The sequence below is a fragment of the Desmodus rotundus genome, chromosome 13 (genome assembly GCF_022682495.2).
Source record: "Desmodus rotundus isolate HL8 chromosome 13, HLdesRot8A.1, whole genome shotgun sequence".
Classification (NCBI taxonomy): domain Eukaryota; kingdom Metazoa; phylum Chordata; class Mammalia; order Chiroptera; family Phyllostomidae; genus Desmodus; species Desmodus rotundus.
In genome coordinates this window covers 47,386,730-47,392,566 of record NC_071399.1, presented here as the reverse complement: position 1 = coordinate 47,392,566, position 5,837 = coordinate 47,386,730, and the positions used below count along the sequence as shown (strand labels likewise).

The window sequence follows — 5,837 nt, the reverse complement described above, 5'->3', positions numbered from 1 at the left end:
CTTACTGAATTTAGATTAGTTTTTATCCTCCTTTTGGTTGTGCAAGGAAGTGAAGGGTTTCTACCTACGCCTCCATCTTGGCATTGTTTTAAATAACGTGCTCGTCATTACTAGAAAGAGATGTCTTTAGATAAAAATAATAAAAGCCCCATGCTGCATAGATAATGCAGATAGTTCTAGTCATCTGGTCAGTGAGCAAAAAGCAAGCACTTAAGGTCTTCACCTCTAATCTTTTGTTCATTTCTTATTGCTGGAATTTCATATTCATTTCTTCTTGCTAGATGACTAAACTGGGTGATGGTAGACGTGGTAACCCAGCATTTACTCTGCCCGACCCCATTCAGCCTCAGGAGCAGACAAATTCTCACCTGATGGATTGGCTGCTCTGTCTCTTTGCCATCTTATGGTTTAGGGTTTTCTGGGCATCTGCATGGGTAACTGAAGTTGCAGCAGTACCAAGTTGAGGTTGCTGCTGGCCTTGGGTCTCATCTTGATTTTTCTTATCTTCATTGCCATCCTCTCTAGGCTGTCTTTGGTGAGGAAGGCCCCTGAAAATTGTGGTCTGTACCCCCCCATAGATATTCTGCCTCACTGGCTGACCCTGTGCTCCTGCACCCCAGTTGTCAGCACCTCCATCACTTCTCCCTGAACAGGAGGGTTGAAATACTATGGTTGATGCCCATGGGGTCTCCGCATATATTAAGGTAGGAACTGTTACCTGCGGTAGGGCCAACACTGTTTGGCCTGGACTTTGGGAGCATTGTCTGATCCCTCAGTCTTTAACCCATTGTCACTATTCTGGTAATTCTGCTGGTAATTGTGCAGAGTACACGGATAGTATCTGTAATGGTTACAGTCTGCTGCATATTTACTGCCTTGCACTGTTAGGTCCACCAGGGCTTCAATGTTTGCTGTCTCTGCATCCTTTTCTCCTTCAACATCAAACTCCACGGTCTCTCCATTTTCCTACACTGTGAAGGTACTTCCTGGGGTTATTCTTCTTTATGGCAGTCTGGTGGACAAATGCAACTTCCTTGGTGTCATTCCTGTTGATGAAACCATATCCATTTCTTATATTGAACCATTTTACTATTCCCAAAACCTTCATTGCGATGACCTTCTTGTCCCCTCCAGCAGGTCCCCCGGATGTGAGGCTGAAGCTGTCTGCTCCCTGCCCTGCTGCCTATGGTGTCCAGCTTGGTGTCCACAGCACTGAGGGTAAGGGCAGTGGGAGTTGGGGGGGGGGAGTTGTGTGGGATGGAAACAGGTGGCTGCTGGGTATTGGCCTCGCTGCTCATGGTTGCCGTGATGGTGACTGGGCCGGCTGTGGCAGCTGCAGCTACTCTCAGGGTGTGATGGTAACTAGTCTGGCATGAGGCTGCTCTGGGCTCTCTGGGGTCTGCTCTCCTCTTCCAATATGGATCAAACCCTACCATTTGCTTTTTAAATTCACAAACAGCGATGATCAGAAGCAAGCTCGGAATCACCTTTAGAGAAATCTATATTTAGAATCACAAGATGTCATATGCAAAAATAAATAAAATGAAAACCTGAATCAATCTAGTTTGAGTCAAAAAGAATCTTCCTGGTTAAGTGTATGTTGCTGATTAAATAAATCTCCTTGTAGTCCTTAATGCTTTGAATCCTATCCCACACTCTGGTTTCCCTTCATCCTCTTTTCCCTCTCCTCCATGCAATGTTACAGACACATAAGCTCCTATAGGGTGGTAAGTAAACACTAAGCATTACAGTTAGGGGTTGGGAAAGGTGATCGACAATCATAATTAGAACTAACATTTATCTACTGTTTACCATTTATTGAGCACAGTACTGTTGTTACCTTACCAGGGCTGTCAAACTCATTTTCACTGGTGGCCACATCAGCCTCATGGTTGCCTTCAAAGAGTCACTGTAAGTTTAGGACTGTATAAATGTAACTACTCCTTAACTAGGGACAAGGAACTGGGTGCTGCTGCTGGATAGAAACAAGGTACCAGGCTGGATACAAGATAAAATAAGATTTGGCTGTGGGCCTTGTATTTGCCACCTGTGTCTTAAGACAGTCAGAATGCTGGGGAGTCTCCCTCATTGGCCAGTTGTGACAGGAGTAGATTCTTACACTGAATGTGCCAAAAGCTAGAAAAAATGAATGAATTGAGCCCAAGTATGCAAAAGCTAGCAAGATAATTATATGGGAGTGGGGGGAAGCCCTTTTCTCCCTATAAGGAATGGTGTGCTTGAGCAGGGAAGAGGTGGTCTTTGAGATGGGAGTCTACCATCCCCCCAGGTTGCCTAGAACCTGAATAAAATCTCTCTCTTTTTGCATCAGCACCTCCCTCACAAGTTTGACTTTCATTGTGGCAGACAGCTGAACTTCCATTTGTTAAGTTACACTATCCCATGGTTATACCATCTCATTTAAGATGAAGAAACAAAATTACAGAGAGGTAAGTAACTTGCCCCTTAGGTCACACCAACTCTAGAATTCAAAGCCAGTCTGATATCAGTTATCTATCAGTATGAGGTTCAGATACTGAGCTTTCTGTCCTTTTTTTTTCTTTTACCTGCACTGATACCTTCTTATTTTTCCCCCAATACTGCTCATCATTATAGCATCCTGCTGCTGGGACACTGTTCATCCAGGTGGTCAAGTATCAAGTATAGTGATGTACTGAAATCAGTTTACTCTAGTCCGCCATAAACCAGTCTTTTTGAGAGTTAGAAATAGTCACCTTCCTATGAGCTGACACAAAGGCTCTATTTGCTCTCACTCTCCTTAGGGAACAACCTCTACAGTATACATGGAGGTTCTGAGCTTATCTCATTCATTTTTTAGAGGATTTTTGTTTTTTTATTATACTTCATTGATTATGCTATTAAAGTTGCCCCAATTTTCCCCCTCTTTACCCCTTCACCCAGCACCCTGCACTCACTCAGGCAATACCCACACCATTGTTCATGTTCATGAGCCACGAGTATAAGTTCTTTGGCTACTCCATTTCCTATACTGTCCTTTACATGCCAATGGCTATTTTATAACTACCTATTTATACTTCTTAATCCCCTCACCTCTTTACCCATTCCCCCACAATCCCCTCCCATCTGGCAATCATCAAAACACTCTTTGTGTCCATGATTCAGTCTCTGTTCTTGTTTGCTTAGTTTGTTTTTTAGATTCAATTGTTGATAGATATGTATCTTCTGCCATTTTATTGTTCATAGTTTTTATCTTCTTTTCTTAAATTAGTCCCTTTAACATTTCATATAGTAATGGTTTGATGATGATGAACTCCTTTAGTTTTTTTCTTGTCTGTGAAGCTCTTTACCTGCTCTTTGATTCTAAATGATAGCTTTGCTGGGTAGAGCAATCTTGGTTGTAGTTCCCTGCCTTTCATGGCTTAAAATATTTCTTGCCAGTTCCCTGTAGCATTTCTTTGGAAAAGTCAGCTGACAGTCTTATGGGGACTCCCCTGTAGGTAACTAACTGCTTTTCTCTTGCTGCTTTTAAGATTCTCTCTTTATTTTAACTTCTGGTGTTTTAATTATGATGTGTCTTAGAGTGGGCCTCTTTGTATCCACCTTGTTTGAGACTCTCTGTGCTTCCTGGACTTGCATGTCTATTTCCTTCACCAAATGAGGGACATTTTCTTTCATTACTTTTTCAAATAGATTTGCAATTTCTTGCTCTTTTTCTTCTCCTTCTGGAACCCCTATAATGTGAATGTTAGAATGCTTGAAGTTGTTCCAGAAGCAGCTTATACTATCCTCGTTTTTTGGATTCTCTTTTCTTCTTGTTCTGATTGGTTGTTTTTTGCTTCCTTATGTTCCAAATCATTGATTTGATTCTTGGCTTATTCACTCTACTGTTGTTTCCCTGTAAATTGTTCTTTATTTCAATTAGCGAATACTTCATTTCTGACTGGATCTTATTTATGCTATTGATGTTCTCACTAAGTTCCTTGAGCATCCTTGTAATGAGTGTTTTAAACTCTGTATCTGATAGATTACTTATCTCTATGTTGTTTAGCTCTTTAAAAAAATTTTTGATCTGTTCTTTCATTTGGGCCATGTTTGTTGTCTTCCCATTTTGGCAGCCTCCCTGTGTTTTTTCTATGTATCATGTAGAGCTTCTATGACTCCCTGTCTTGGTATAGTGGATTAATATAGTAGGTGCCCTATAGGATCTAGTGGCACAATCTCCCCTATCACCAAAGCTGGGTACTCAAGATGCACCCTCCACGTGGGCTGAGTACATCCTCCTTTTGTAGTTGAGCCTTGGTTGTTGTTGGCAGGTCAACAGGAGGAACTTACCCAGGAAAATTATTTTCAAGGGTTGGCTCTGACCACTGACCACCAACCTCCACCCTCCATGGAGGATCAGCTATTCAGGGGCAGGTGGTGGTGCTCTGATGTGGTCTGTAACTGTCTACTGGGTGTTCAGGCCCTGTGGTTTCCTGGGTGGTGTAGGCCAAGATCAGCCCCCACCCATACTTTTCTTGGGGCCACCCTGACTGAGCTATGGAGTAATCTGAGGTGGCTGCCTCTTGTGCTGGGCTTGGAGATTCCCAAGTGAAGCTAAGCTGTAACTCTAGACTGGCTGCTGTTAGTGCCATGCCTGGAGCCACTTAGCAAAATCCATGGAGGTTGGGACTCACTAAAGTCAGCTGTTGCTTGTTTGAAAAGAGTTAGGAAGTTGTGAAGCTTGAGCCAAGACCAGCCATTCATATGGTAAAGCCACTGTTAAGTTGAGTGGGACAGAGACTCAGGAGATCTCCAGGGAAGGAAAACAGTGTTAGCCAAGTTGATGGAGTCTCAGATATGGCATCTGCCTGTCAGCTCTGTGGCCCTGCCTGCCCTTCTGTCTTTAAGAAAGCTGTCCCCCAGCTCTTGCCTTGATGCCAGCCACTTCAGTTCCTCCCTGTATGCCACTAATGCCTTTCAAGCTGCTACTGTGGTGCTGGAGCTCAGAGGGAGTGAGTCTAAGTAAGTTAGTGTGTGGGTTCTTTAAAAGGAACTGCTTGGCACTCCAGAAGTTTTTTCTACCAACTCCATCCCTGCTGGTTTTGAAGCTAGAAATTATGGGGACTTATCTTCCTGGCCCTGGTACCCAGAGCTGGGGGGCCTGGTGTAGGGCTGGGAGTCCTCACTCCTGAGATACCTCTCTCAAATTTTTATCCAGCACACATTGATATGGGACCAACCTGTTCCACCTCTCCACCCCTCCTACCAGTTTGGACGGATGTGGTTTCTTTAATTGCATAGTTAGACTTCCATTCAACTTGATTTCTGGCAGTTCTGAGTGATGGTTGTTCTATAATTTAGTTGTAATTTTGACGTGGTTGTGTGAGTGTGTGAGCCATGTTTTGTTTACCTATGCTGCCATTTGATTGGAAGTCCTCCTATCCCAGTCAGTTTGAATGAACTCATTTGAATGTCCCATTTTGAATGACAACAATATGATTATACTTCGATTGATTACATATGGACTATTATATGTTCCAGGGAAGACAAACCTGTCCTTGAAAGGAAATAAAAGGTTATCCAACAAATTAGTAAACCTCTATTCTGCAGTGGTTTCTCTGAGATCCAACTCCCAGGAGATTATCTGAATGAAGACTGGAGAGTTGGGTGCTGTTGAAGAGACTCATTATACTCAATAATACTTAATAAATAGACATACAGAGGAAAACTCCATGTGTCTTTTATATTAGAGTTCCTGAGAGAGAGCAGAATGCAACCATTAGGGAAATAAATAAAATCAGTAACAGTTTACTTGAACACAATCCAAGCCATTGGGTAAAGAAAGATAAGGACTAGATTTGCTTTCAAAACAATGG

General features: G+C 42.7%; 1 pseudogene; it reads right to left on the bottom strand.

Annotated features, from left to right (window-relative positions):
* Window positions 1-321: 321 nt before the first annotated feature.
* On the bottom strand, window positions 322-1,298 carry LOC112311251 (Y-box-binding protein 1 pseudogene; annotated as a pseudogene).
* Window positions 1,299-5,837: the final 4,539 nt, after the last annotated feature.